The sequence below is a fragment of the Lissotriton helveticus genome, chromosome 1_1 (genome assembly GCF_964261635.1).
Source record: "Lissotriton helveticus chromosome 1_1, aLisHel1.1, whole genome shotgun sequence".
NCBI lineage: Eukaryota > Metazoa > Chordata > Amphibia > Caudata > Salamandridae > Lissotriton > Lissotriton helveticus.
Window position 1 is genome coordinate 449,848,736 of NC_136057.1, and position 15,290 is coordinate 449,864,025.

General features: G+C 44.0%; 1 pseudogene; it reads left to right on the plus strand.

Annotated features, from left to right (window-relative positions):
- Positions 1 to 345: 345 nt before the first annotated feature.
- Positions 346 to 1,578, plus strand: LOC144781605 (18S ribosomal RNA; annotated as a pseudogene).
- Positions 1,579 to 15,290: the final 13,712 nt, after the last annotated feature.

The following is a 15,290-nucleotide window of genomic DNA, read 5'->3' on the forward strand; positions in this document are numbered from 1 at the left end:
CCTGGGCAGGCTCCCCGATCTCCCCGGACTGGATGGGTTGGAAAGCAGGGACCGGCCCCTGGGCTTGGGTTTCGGTCAGGGCCCGGGGTTTGGGAGCCCCTGGCCTGCGGCCTGCCAAGACAAGGGTCCCTGGTGCAGAGCCCCGGAGAGGTGCAAGGCTCCGGGGCTCAGGTCCCAGGCAGTCCTTCCCGGGGCGGCTGGTCCCCAGAAGCACCTGCGGGCCTCCCCATGCCTAAGGCCCAGTGTGGGGTTTCAGAGCCCCGCTGAGCCCTGGAGCCCTGCAGCCCCGGAACCCTGCTGCCCGAGCCCTGCAAGGCTTGGAGCAGGCAGATTGGCGTTATTTCGGTCCCAGCCAGCTGGTCGCACCTTTCCCCTCAGCCATCTGGTTAAAAAGCTCATAGTTGGATCATGGGATCGAGCTGGCGGTCCGTCGCGAGACGAGCTACTGCCAGTCCCATCCCCTGCCTCTCGGTGCTCCCTTAATGCTCTTGACTGAGTGTCCTGTGGGTCTGGAGCATTTACTTTGAAAAAAGTAGAGTGTTCAAAGCAGGTCGGTCTCCTGAATACTTCAGCTAGGAATAATGGAATAGGACTCCAGTTCTATTTTGTTGGTTTTCGGAACTGCGTCCATGATTAAGAGGGACGGCCGGGGGCATTCGTATTGTGCCACTAGAGGGGAAATTCTTGGACCGGAGCAAGACGAACCAAAGCGAAAGCATTTGCCAAGAATATTTTCTTTAATCAAGAACGAAATTCGGAGGTTCGAAGATGATCAGATACCGTTGTAGTTCCGACCATAAACGATGCCGACTAGAGATCTGGCAACATTATTCCCATGACCTGCTGAGCAGCTTCCGGTAAACCAAAGTCTTTAGGTTCCGGGGGTAGTATGGTTCCAAAGCTGAAACTTAAAGGAATTGATGGAAGGGCCCACCAAGAGTGGAGCCTGCGGCTTAATTTGACTCAACACGGGAAACCTCACCTGGCCCGGACACGGAAAGGATTGACAGATTGATAGCTCTTTCTCGATTCTGTGGGTGGTGGTGCATGGCCGTTCTTAGTTGGTGGAATGATTTGTCTGGTTAATTCTGATAACGAACGAGACTCCTTCATGCTAACTAGTTACGCGACCCCCCAGCAGTCGGGGTCCAACTTCTTAGAGGGACAAGTGGCGTTCAGCCACACGAGATCGAGCAATAACAGGTCTGTGATGCCCTTAGATGGCCGGGGCTGCACGCGCGCTACACTGAACGGATCAGCATGTGTCTACCCTTCGCCGACAGGTGCGGGTAACCCGCTGAACCCCATTTGTGATAGGGATAGGGATTACAATTATTTACCAAAAACGAGGAATTCCCAGTAAGTGCGGGTCATAAGCTTGCGCTGATTAAGTCCCTTCCCTTTGTACACACTGCCCGTCGCTACTACCGATTGGATGGTTTAGTGAGGTCCTCGGATCGTTCCTGCCGAGGTAGGCAACGCTCTGGCAGAGCACCAAAAAGACGATCAAACTTGACTATCTAGAGGAAGTAAAAGTCATAACAAGTTTCCGTAGGTGAACCTGCGGAAGGATCATTAACGGCAGAGCGGCCCGAGCAACTGACAATGCCAGCCCGAAACCCTCGCCTGCCTCCTGCAAGCATGTACCCTAGGCACAGGGTCCGGCCCGGCCCTGGTGCGCCCCGGCTGGCGGAGCAGTTCGCGGCTGCATTGGGGTGCCTGGATGAAGACGGGACTTCGGCGGGCCTCTTTCCCCTGGGGAGGGCCCGACCGATGCGTGAGGGACCGGGCATGGGAGCGTCCCCCGTCCCCTGTCCCTCTCCAAGATGGTAACCCAAGTTCACCGCAGTGGGGGTAAACCAAATGGCAGTGCATCCCCGGGCTGGTATCACCCCTCCCTCAAAAGGCCAGATGGCCCTGAGGGCTGGGCGACCAGATGGCCCTGCGGGCAGGGCGGCTAGATGGCCCTGCGGGCAGGGCGGCCCGATGGCCCTGCGGGCAGGGTGACCAGATAGCCCTGCGGGCTGGGTGACCAGATGGCCTTGCGGGCTGGCCGCTGGGCTAACTCCAACTTTTGTCCCTCTTCAAAGTTCTGTAAGCCCCTAGTCGAGAAAAATGGGCTCCCTGGGCAGGCCGTCGGGGTGAGAACGGGGCCTGGGCTTAACCCTCCTTGGTTCCAGCCGAGGGTCTGGGTGCTGGGGACTGGGTTGGACTGCGGGGGCCCGGGGAGGCTCTCCCTGGCCTGGCTAGGGTTCGGAAGCTGGGACCGGGCCCGAGGCTTGTGCGTTGTCCCAGGGTCCCAGGCTGCGGGAGCCCCCTTCCTGGAAGCCAGCCGGGGGTCCGGGCGCTGGGGACCGGGGAAGCTCTCCCCGGCCTGACTAAGGTTCGTAAGCTGGGACCGGGCCCCGGGCTCGTGCTGCGTCCCAGGGTCCGGGCGCTGGTGACTGGGGTCCGCCAGGGCCCAGGGAGGCTCTCCCCGGCCTGGCTAGGGTTCGGAAGCTGGGACTGGGCCCGATGCCCATGCTGCCTCCCAGGCTGCGGGAGCCCCCCGTTCTGGAAGCCAGCCGATTGTCCGGGCGCTAGGGACGGGCCCGGGGAGGTTTTCCCTGGACTGGCTAGATTTGGAAGCTGGGAACTGACCCGGGGCTCGTGCTGCATCCCAGGGTCCCAGGCTGCGGGAGCCCCGCATCCTGGAAGCCAGCCAAGGGTCAGGGCGCTGGTGTCGAGGGTCCACTGGGGCCCTGGGAGGCTCTCCCCAACCTGGCTAGGGTTCAGAAACTGGAACAAGGCCCGGGGCTCGTGCTGCATCCCAGGCTGCGGGAGCCTCCTGTACTGGAAGCCAGCTGAGGGTTCCGGCGCTGGTGACGGGTGTCCACTGGGGCCCGGGGAGGCTCTCAGGGTCTGCCGGGGCCCAGGGAGGCTCTCCTCGGCCTGGCTAGTATTCGAAAGCTGGGTCCGGGCCCAGGGCTTGTGCTGCATCCCAGGGTCCCAGGCTGCGGTAGCCTCCCATCCTGGAAGCCAGCCGAGGGTCTGGGCGCTGGTGACGGGGGTCTGCCGGGGCCCGGGGAGGCTCTCCCACAGCCTGGCTAGGGTTCAGAAGCTGGGACTGGGGCGCGTGCTCCGTCCGGCGGGCCCCGGGGTGCTGGAGCCCCCCGTACTGCAAGCCATCCAAGTTTCTAGGCGCTGGGGACGGGGGTCCACTGGGGCACGGCTCTACCCAGCCTGGCTGCTTTCAGGAGCAGGGGTGGCTGGCTTTATCCTCTACACTGGCAGAGCGGAGTTTTCTGCCCAGCCCTATAAAGCGAAGGGTCGACTTGGCCTGAAGTGAGTGAGTGAATGGGAGAGGAAAGGAGTTTTGTCTATGAGTAAACGGATCACTGACAAAATATAGAATGCCAAAATATCGACCTACCAAAATTTAGTGGACAAAATATAGAATGCAAAAATATCGAATTCCTATCTGCAAACAGTTAAGTACAAAAATATTGAATCAAAAATATAGTTGTAAAAAATATAGTTAGTCAAAATATCAAATTTTATTAAATGTCTTAAAAGTAATTTAAAATTAATGAAATAATAAATATAATTAACTAAAACATACTTAAAAATACTTAAATAACCTTAAAATTAATAAATAATTATTGTAAGTTAAAAAAATAAACATACAATTTTATTTTTTAATACATATATATATATAAATTAACGTAATATTAATAAAAAATATACAATATTTTTACCGTAGGATAGCAGGAGGGTAACATTTACTATTACCACTCCAGTGAGTGAAACGGTAGGGAAAGCGTTGGATAGCGTAGGGGTAGAAATTACTATTCCCACTCCAGAGAGTGCAACAGTAGAGAAAGCGTTGGATAGCGTGGATGTAAAAATTACTATTCCCACTCCAGAGAGTGCAACAGTAGGGAAAGCGTTGGATAGCGTAGGGGTTAAAAATACTATTCCCACTCCAGAGAGTGCAACAGTAGGGAAAGCTTTGGATAGCGTAGGGGTAACAATTACTGTTCCCACTCCAGTGAGTGCAACAGTAGGGAAAGCATTGGATAGTGGGAGGGTAAAAATTACTATTCCCACTCCAGAGAGTGCAACAGTAGGAAAAGCGTTGGATAGCGTAGGGGTAAAAATTATAATTCCCACTCCAGTGAGTGCAACAGTAGGATAGCGCGAGGGTAAAAATTACTATTCCCACTCCAGAGAGTGCAACGGTAGGAAAAGCGTTGGATAGCGTAGGGGTAAAAATTACTATTCCCACTCCAATGAGTTTAACAGTAGGGAAAGTAATGATTAAATATATGAATAAAAATAAATTAAATATCAATACCAATAAAAAATGAATTAAAAGTAATTAACAATTCAATATTATGTATTCATAATTAATTAACAACTAATTAATTTTCAATAACAAAAACTAATTCATAATAAAAATGTATACCAATTAACAATTAATTAACAGTAAATTAATTACCAGTACACAAAAAGTATTTTTAAAATGTATTTAATTACAATTAAATTGTTCCCACCCTATTTCCCTATAAACCCACAATCCGCTACAGAAAATGCATTAATACAATTATCATAATTATCAATTAATCAATTAATACAAGTTAATTACCAATTAAAAATTACTTAACAATAAATTCAAAAAGAATACCAATAAATAAATAAAAATATTGAATTAATTACAATTATATTACTTCCCACCCTATTCCCCCATAAACCCACCACCCGCTACAAATCTAAGAACAAAATTAAATAAAAAATAATTAATAATTCCTAAAAATGTATATTTAATTTAATATAATTAAATTACATCCCAACCTATTCCTCTATAAACCCACAACCCACTACAGAATTAAATTACGCAAAAATTAAATAACATAAAATTCATTACTTAAAATAAATTAAACATACATTACAAAAATATTATACACTTTTCACAAATATACTAACATGCAAAACAATTCGATATTATTCAAAATTCGATTTATTTTAATGCCTATATTATATAGTTCGATATTTTGACTTCTATATTTTGACAATCGATATTACTTACCTTCAATTCGATATTTTTAACTACTATATTGTGTTCATTCGATATTTTGTCCATTCTATATTTTTACTTCGATATTATGTCCTTTCTATGTATTTCTTTCGATATTATGGCTAGTTACCGAGTAAACCTATGATTAGGGAGGGGGAGATCCATCCCATATTCTGACAGGCTGCTTTCTGTTTGCACACTTTTCCTAAAACACACCTCTCAAATCATATCATTATTTTTTACTGTCCTCACACACAGACTCATGCTCTCTTAACCTACCCCTCCCTGCGTCCCTCCTTTCCCTGCTAACCCCTCGCTCCTTCCCTCCTAATTATTTACTGAGCACTTTGTTTCTAGTTCATACTAACTGGCGCCTTGTCTGTCTGCTCGCCCTGTGCGTGTGCTCACTAATTCCACTTCAGCAACTGAGAAACAATTATTCATGTTACATCTTTGTACAAGGAATGCTTCCGCACTTGGAGTTGCATGCTGCTATCAATTTATTTTTATTCTTAGTCAAATTATAATGAAATCTCCCCACTATTACTTATACACGTTATCACTGTTTTATTTCTTTCTCTTTTGCGTCACTCTACATGTCTTTCTCCCCATTCCCTCTCTCTTTGGTTTCTCATTCCTCCACATTCTCTCTCACCCTTTTTACACCGTTCCCTTTTTTTTGCTGACACATTTTCCCTTACTCCTTCTACATTACTCTCTATTTCACTCCATCTCGCTGACTCTTTCTTTACCCCCTCTTCTCTTTCTACCCCATCCTATCCACTCCAATTAGTTCTGTGCCCTTCCCTCTTAGTCTTCCACTCTCCTTTAGTCTCTCCCTATTTAACCTTTTCTCTTCTTCTTTTTTCTCTAGACCTTTCACTAACCACTTTGCTCAAAATTCCCTCTCTCTAGTTCCATTGGCCTCTCCATGATGCTCTCCCCTTCTCCCTTTCCCTCTGCCAACTGTCTGCACAGCTCTATAAGCGTTCCTCTCTCTCACTCAGCCCACACCTCCTTCTGTATTTTACACTCTCCTTTTCCTTCTTTTGGTCTCTTTTTTTCGAACCTAACTCCACTTGAGAAAAATCCTTCTTTCATTCTTTCGCCTCCACTATCTATCTCCCATCTCTATATTATTAATTATCTTGCACTCTCTCATCTCTTAGTCCTTCTCCATGTATTTCTTCCTCCCTAAGTCCCCATTCCCTCTTCCACTCCTTCCTCCTCCATTCTTTACCTGTTTCTCCTTCCCATCTCTTTCTTTCACTCTCTTTTTCTCCACCCATCTCCAGGTTTCCTATTTCTATATCCCTCCCCACTGATCTCTCCTTCTCCTACTACTTCCATATCTCATTATTCCTCTCTAGCGACACCTCTCTCCAAGCTCTACATTCCTATCACATACTTTTCTCTCTTACTTCCCTTGTTTGATCTCTCCCCTTCTACCTCTCCCACCTCACTATCCCACTCCCCATTTTTATCTCTGTATTATCCACTATCGGTTTGGTTCACTTCCATGCATTCTCTTGGTCTCTTTCTCTCTCACAGCATTATCTTGTCAATATTTTCCCACCTCTGTCTCTTACATTGTTTCATCTCGCTGTTCCTCCCCTCCATCTTTCTCTCTTTACCCCGCTGTTTTCCTTTCTCTTCCTCCTCCCCTCATATTCACTCCTAATTCTCAAATTCCATCTTTATATGTTTATTTCAGTTTCTTTGTCATTCATTCTCTATTGCTCCCTCTGTCTTTCTCTCCCGCTCACAAATTCTCTTACTCCCAATTTCTGTCTTTCTGTCTCTCTCATTTCAATATTTATTTCAATATTTATTGGGATACTTTCCACGCAAACTCTCTTGGACCAGAATCAGTCGGGAAATTTGGTGCAATACTCTGTGCTGTCTAACTTGAACTGTCCCGGTTGCCCCCATACGATCCAGACTCTCCTTGGGTTACGGAAGTTTATGTTCCATTTTGGCATAGAATGAATAGCATATGTGTGATGAGTGTACAGTGGTGGTTTAGCTTCCCTTGGCATAGCCAATAGGGCTTGCCTTTGGGACCTTATACGTGTTTAGTTATCCAGCACAATATCCCTGGTGCAACAACGTCAACTGTTGCATGGCTAAACTCTTATAAGGTCCCAAAGGCGCGACCTATTGGTTATGTCAATGCTTGTGTTTTTTAGGCACGGGTAGATTAAGTGATTTACCCAGAATCACAGGATGTTCAGCGTCATTGCCGAGACTCGAACCCGGTACCCTAGATTCAAGGTCGACTGCCCTAGCCGGTAGGCCAACTCCTCTCCGGGAGACTCTCTTCTAGCACGCTAAAGAACCGCCCATGAGCTGAAAGGAGAAATAACGACGTAATGTCTTCAACGAGTACAAAGTAGACCTTGGCCTGATGCACTGTTTAGTGGCCATAATATGGCCCGAAGTGAAATTGTCAATAGGGACGCAGGAAGGCTTGTTAAAGGTTGTGTCAAAAAACCAAGAGCTCTGGTAATAAAGTTATAGTTCCATGTGAGGGTCTCGAGGATCCATTCTCAACCCCAATGTTTCATGGATGCCTTTGTGAATTTCCAGCCTCAAATATGAATTTACCTCCTATAGCCCAAGGAGTAAGAAAGCCCAAAGTTGAGGACAATGAGGACCTGTCTGGTCTGGTCTGGCCTCTGAGTTTTTGATCTTTCTCTTTTGTTTATATTAACAGTTGTACACAAAGGCATGGCCGAGGCCAATACACTAGAAATTGATTTGTGTGGAAGGCTGTCTTCTCTCTTCAGTAAAACGTCACTCATCGAGCACCACGGAGATTTTATAAGTGCAATTTTGCGATGAATAGAGATTTTCTGACGAATGTTTTAATTTCTTCAGCTATTTAATTGTAGGAGTTTCCAGCAATTACAGCAGCTGTCTTCAGAAGTTAATAAAAGTTAAATAAGAAATAAATCTATCCATCTTTGAGCAAATAGTTGATTTTACCTTGGGATCCGATTGCAAGTGGCCCAATGACTCTGGTGCAGTTAGTAACCAGTTACTGGCCACATCGAGATTACAAGTGATGCGAAAACGCTGCATCCTGGATGATTACTTGCAGACATTCAGTGCTTAATTCAAGCTGGTGGTAGTAGATGGGAGAAGCGGACCCTAACAGGTGTACAAGTGGGGCTAGGATCCTTGACAATTGTTTGACCGCGGGACTACCCCATACTCTGCATCTCCTAGAGAAGTGTGGAGTCCTCCTGAGTTGGGTGGGACATACCAGAACTGAGCTCCTGGAAGCAGAATAAGTATAACCAAAGGCCGGGCATGGTGGGGCAGCTTTCTACACCACATAAGTAAATTCACTTTTATCCAGGGAGGGAATATCTCTGTTTTTGCCCTGAAGGAAGCCTTGGACCCACAGTAGCCATAATTAGGAGGCTGAACCATGTTGGCATTGTGATTCGGGTCATAGGACCATTAAATCCTTGAGAACCCTTGTTTCTTGTTTTTAGGTCGGGCATTCAAGGCCTCTTGTATATACTTTGGTGTATACTTTATATACTTATATGTGTATGTACTTTGTGGTCTCTGGAGAGAAGCCCATGGACTTGTCTTCTTCCGCTTAGGGACTTTTTTTTCTGGTCAACTTTCTCTATGTAACTGTCTTAATAGAAAACAAGCAGCAGAGGTCAGTAAAATACCAGAATGGCTTTCTGCCTAGTGACTTTCTTTTTTAATTTTTCCGGCAATTGCCTCTATTTAACTTTCTTGATACAAAACGACCAGCAGAGGTCAGTAAAATACCAGAATCACTTTAGCATTCTCTAGACTCCAGTCCATAGAAATTGTCTTCCATCAGCACCCGTAGACAATAATATGTTTTTTTAAATCTTGTATTTTCAGTGATGTGATATTAAACACAGAGTTTTGGACTATACTATATCCCGCTGAAAGTCAATATTTCTCTCCATGTGTTCCCATACCTGGCGTGTCATGCAGTTTTGTACTAATTTTCCCTCCTTTTAAAGAACAGTAGATGTTTCAGCACCGAGGCTAATGTGCTGCATAGCTTAATACATATAAGGTTCCAAAGACAAGACCGATTGGATTGCAAACGCTTGGTAATATCCCCTGTCACTCCACTATTAAAGGGATACCTGGAGTCTCGGGAGCATTTTTCAATCTTTAACCCCCTGGCCTATTCTTCTAAGTGTTCCCTGAGATATGGCCGCGCCGTGTGTTTGTCTGGGCAAATCTAGGCATATTTTTACTTTGAAGGTGACGAGTTTGAAGTGTGATTCGACTTAATAAGGCATTAAAGACTCAGTTCTTCGAAAACTCCATGATTTCCTAGATAAATTAGTATTCAGGCAAGGGGATGTCCCTAGCTGCTGAAGGCGGGTTTTTCTAAGAAATCGTTGCTGATTCTTGGAACATAGTGGAAGTAGCCATGCCGTATTTGGGCTGCATAGGCTCAGTCTAAATATGGTAATAATTTCTATGCCTATATAAGGATCGGATAATCTATATCTATATAAGGGCATGAATCGGGAAAATTTACACTAGGGTCCGAGATTCATTTACAACAACCTCTCCACGATTTTAAGTTCAATAAAACTAAACGTATAAGCACTGAACCTATCTAAAGTTAGTATTTACAATCCCACCCAAAATTCAAAATATAATTTGCATTTACAAGGGCTTGTTTGAAATGTAACGAGCATAGACTACTATATGCAAAAAGTTCTCTACAGACATGAAGCCTAGTGTGGGGAATTCATTCTGTCATTTATACATTTGTACAGTATAAAATTACATTCATAAAATGTCTCTGAAGTTTACAGAATTCTTTTTTTCGAGAGCATCCTATAGCATAATATTTAGTTTATGATGATCAGGTCAAATATTGTCATTTCAGGAAGTTTTCAAAAGAAATCTTGTTCTCTAAGAATAGTTCTACTTTAAGCAGATTACTCTGTGCCAAAAGTACCATTTTGGAAAAAGTTTGAATTTCTATCTCAGAAAAGTTCTCAAGTTAGATGGTTTGTTTTTAAACCATGAAGGCCGAATTTCAGAGTTCAGGGAACGCTGTGTGCATGATTCAAAAGCTATTCTCGGTGTCAGGAGAAAACATCAGATCGTCTAGGTTGGCAAAGAAACCGTCCACCATAGTAGGTGAAAGTGGAGCCACTTCAGTTAACAAATCAAATGTGCATAGATGAGGATCATTGCCGTCAGCGTTTGATGCATTAGCAATGTCTGCAATAAGCAGTACCTGCGTGCCTGTAATTTCTCGTATCTCACCCTCAGTTAGACTTGCCGGTGAGACCTCAATGAATGCCGTCATCAGAATTGGGAGCCGTTGGGGGCAACACGATGCCTGAGTCGTTACCGGACCTAGCAAGACGTCAACATCCGATGGCAGGACTGATGGAAGTGTAAGACAAATGTCCAACACGTATTCTTCTCCGCAAAGCAGGCATCGTAGAACAGGTAAGATGCAATCTTGCCAGATTGGTCTGAAGGATAGAAACCAGGTTGTGTTCCGATCTCTTAAACGAGCCAAGCCAAGAATCTGTGTAATTCTCTTACGATACCTCATGGCAAGGAGGGTTCCTTCCATTGTAGTCTGGGTATCGTCGGTGACCGGACTTGCCCTATCGGAGCAGAAGGAATAAAAATAGAATTCCTGCTACGAGTCCCAAGATGAGAGGCAGAACACAGAGTGCACAAAGTTTGTAAAAATACAGAGGACTGCTTCAAATGGTGTTAACAGTTCCAAAAAAATCGTCTTAAATACATGTGCGATGCCGCTGGTATCAGACATGTTTAAGATTTGACTTAACATCTCTGCAAAATGTACTGGGCAGTTTGTTGATAATAATGCATGTATCTCTGCCGAAGTCCCTGCAACTTGCAGATCATACGTTTCTCTAGACGAGGTCAGTGGCATATTTTTTTGTAAAAGAATGACTTTCATTCTGCTTAAAGTATCAATTCGTATAGAAGAGATATTCAGTGAAGGCCATAATTCCGTCTCCCTGTCTGTCTTGCTCTTTGGATACAATACTTGCATACAACAAGTGACCCTGGATGACACACTAACGAGATAAGTATTTTCTGGCAACATGCCACAACAGCTGTGGTCATTGAGCATAACGTAGCTGCCATTGGATAGCTGCCTTAAAATTAGTTCTATCACTGAGGAGGGCGTACCGTGTAGGTGGCATGAGAGGTTATTTTCAGAACCGTCGCAGGCTCCGTGTAAATTAATACCTTGGCACAAAAGTATACCGCTTAGTGAGTTCTTACAATTTTTACCACTAAGTAATACCTCTTTTCCCTTATTCCAACATTTGTGTGTGTAAGGTAAAGTCCAGGTCGACTTAATGTATTCTTTACCCAACCTTTCATACAGGCCCTCTGGTATATGTTGTAGACAATACTCAAACTGGAAAATCATCACTGGTATCGTAATGGTGCCATGTATTATCCATTCAATGACAGGCTTCTCAGAAACTGTTAATGGTAATCTTTCCAGTTTTTCAATGCTCAGCACCGTATAGTCTGCTCCTTTTTGTGCCAAAGATATTTGTTTATCTGTAAGGTTAAATTCAGAAAATAATGGCGTGGTGTTGATTAGACGTCATGGCATGTAGCCTGAATGCAAATTTTGCAACGTCCAGCCCAGCTGCATTATAGAACGTAATTGAGACTGGCCATGTTGTAACATTAGCAAGTCCTGTTCTATTATGTCAATTGCAGATGATACAATGCTGTCCAAAGAATATATTCTGGAGGACAGAGTCGTTAACCCATTGTCCACTGCAGAGAGAGATTTCTCTAAATTAATACGATCAATTTCTCGTATTCTTTCTGCAGTTTCTATTTGCGTTATTTTCCAAGCTTCGTTGTACGCAGCGTATATACCGGCGTATATGAACTGTTTTAGACGTGGTTTGCGAGGCCCCATTAAGATATTTCGCAAATCATTGCCTTCTTTAAGTAAAGATAAGTGTTGTTTGATTTCTGGTAGTATAGATTTCTGTAGCCACTCAAGGCATTGATTTTGTACACTATAAGTAGTTACTATCCCTGGATGTGGTCTCTGGGAGCATCTTGGATCTGGCCTATTCACTGTGAACCCCTGTGTTTTGTTCAGGAATCTATCATGACAGTTATTAGTGTCTGTGGGCCAGATTAACCATTTTTTCCAATCAGGATTAGTTCTGTTCTGTTTTAAAATATATGGTACGTCTACCACCTCTTCTGTAGTATCATCACTGTCAGTTGTGTGTTTAGGTATAGACGGTTTATTTAAATCTTTTATCTTAGCTAAGCCAATACAAGAAGTTTGTTGAACAGTGTCATTTAAAAACATCATTTGTTCTGGTATAATGCACGTTCTGAACAGGACTTCTAAACCTTGCACCTGCCAGTCTTTTGTGCCCCAGACAGTTTTTGTCTCAATGTTGTCTTTCCAAAAGTCAAAACCTAATGTAGACAGTTGAGCATAAAGTTTGCAGAATAAATTTGTTCAGTATTGGTCAACATTGTTTTCATTCCTGTCTTATTCTCATTTTTGAAATAAAACGTTTCTGGATTTGTAACATTAAACCCTGTAAAGTATGGAAACTTTTCATAGAATGTTTTTGAGCTGCCCTTTGGCGGCGTTGGACAATGTTCCCATTGATTATATGTGTAAACATTCCTAGGGCTTGCAGATTTATGCAAATAATGGTGCCCATAATGATTAAAGCAATACATTTGTTCATAATCTGATGAACCTTGTAAGTATTCATGTTCAGTAAATTTAGCTCACATCTATAAATCTGACATCATATTATTAATAGTCTCAAAGTCCCAATCATCAGAAAATGTGTTTGGTGATATAAAGTCACTTAAAGAGATCTTGAACTGGTACAGAATCTTCAGAAGCTCTACTGGGCCATAGATGTCATACACAGTTCTGTCCCATGCTATACCACCAGGTATAGGAACGGCTGTGATGTTCACTGATGACAGATCTCTTCTTTCACGATGGGAAGATTTATGAGGTTTCAGGACCGAGTTGATTTTCTGGCTTGCTGTGTCCATTGTATTATATTTTCCATCTATCATTTTTCCCAAGCTCAAAACCAGAATGAACCAGAGCAGGAGGAAAAGTACACCTAACACCATCCAAAATTCAATCCATGGTGAAACCAGATATATTTTCTCAAGTTGATGAAAGAGTTCTTTTATTTTTACTTTGAAAGTTTTATTTGCTGGCGTATCTTCGGGTTCACTGGGATCCTCAGAAAATGTATCAAAGTTGATAAAATAGCCAGAGGCAGTTCTGTCACCTGTTTGAATTGCATCAGGATTGTTATTAATCTTTGGAGCTGCTTCTTCCTTTGTCACATTTGTAGAGTAAGAGGCTACATCATTGTAGACAGGTGTTTCTTGACAAACTGTTATTTGGGTCTCAAGAGGAACGAGTTCCATGGCTTTATTGTATGGTCCTTCTTTTCTCACTGCAGGTTTATCAAAGGTGATAAGTCTTTCAGTTTGAACTTCTTGGATAGTAGCGAGATTTGGTCTTCTGCTACATCTTGGGAGACCACTGGGCCTACTTCTTATTATTGGCCACATGTTGTGGTTTGACCAGGTCGATTGATACAACTCTGTTCTCCCTTTTACCAGCAAGGGGCGGTAGTACTACTGATTTTGTTCCTTGGAATGCCAAGACAGGTACTGCTTTTCTGTAAGAAGGTCCAAATTCCTTCTTCACCACGATCTTCTCTCTGACTAGATCCCCAATCTTTGGAATCCAGACAGGTCTTGCTGGGACAGGTGGTTTTTCTTCAGTGGATGTTGGCTTTTGTGTTGTATTACTTAGACTTCTTCTTGTTTCGTTTAAGTCCTGTAAAACAGCCAAACGATCTTTGACATCAAAGGGTTTTTGTTCCACCACTAAAGTTTGACAATCGAGGTCTTCAATTATCATTCTAGTACCAAACAGTAATTCATATGTAGTGATTCCACCCAGAGAATTTCTTGGCAGATTATTAAGACTACGTTGGACACTTATTAGATGTTTGACCCACCCATCAGCCGAATCTAATACCTTAGCTGTTATGGATTGCTTTATGTCACGGTTTTTTCTTTTCACTACCGCATTACCCTCAGGATGGAAGAGACTAGAATACCGCAATGCAACACCCAAACTAGCCATGGCCTCCTTGTAAGCTCGAGAGCTAAACGCGGGACCCTGGTCAGAGTTGTAGCGTGCTGATTGCGTATGTGCCGATAAAGACTCGCAAATCCTTTATAACAGTTCTGGCGTCAGCCGAGCGCTGGGGCCACATCCAAATAAATCTTGTCCTAGTAGTAGCGGGACCGCATCCGTTCAATATACCGTTTGCGTGTAGATAGTCTAATGCTGTCTAGCAATGGTATCTGATCTGGGCTGGCTACACTGTAGTCAGGTATCTGGTGGATTTCGCTGCTGCGGTCTCTGTTGCAATTAGGGCAATAAATTGTGAAATTGTACACATCAACGTTCATTCTCGGCTACCAGTACATCTTTTCTAATTCTATTAGAGATTTTAAGATCCCTTGATGTCTCAGACCCTCTCCCATATGTGATTCGTGTACCAAAGCAGCTCTCTGATTCCTGTTTGGAATTACTCTGTCCCCCACTCCAGGGATTCGAGCAAAAGGAACGGAGCTTGCATCAATTATGTATGTATTACTCAGTGTATAATTTAGAGGTAACGCTGCATAGCTGCCTTCCATTGAGGCTTTCACTGCTAGTAATGTTTCGCCATCTATTACTCTTTTAGAGCGTTTGATTGTAACTACGGAAGCCGTTCGCACAGCTGCCTTCGCGGCCTCATCAGCCAATGAATTCCCTGCAACGTGAACGCCATCACGCTGATGACTCAGTGTGTGAATCACGTGAGTCTTTTGTAGTTCTTTGTGCAAAAGAACTACTTGTTCCCAAAGCATTTTATGCTTGATTGTGCCACCTTTTGAATTTTTGAAACCATTTGGAACCCAGTTCTGCAAGTGTCTGTTGTAAGATTCAACGCAGAAATACGAATCGCACACTATTAGTGTGGGAAATTTGCAATTGGTATTTTCAAGAGCCATCTTGAAAGCCTGTAGTTCAGCTCACTGAGCAGTACAGACTCTGAGTGATTGAGTTTTAGTGACCATAGGTCTGAATTTACCTTCGCTCCAGCGACCTTTAACGATC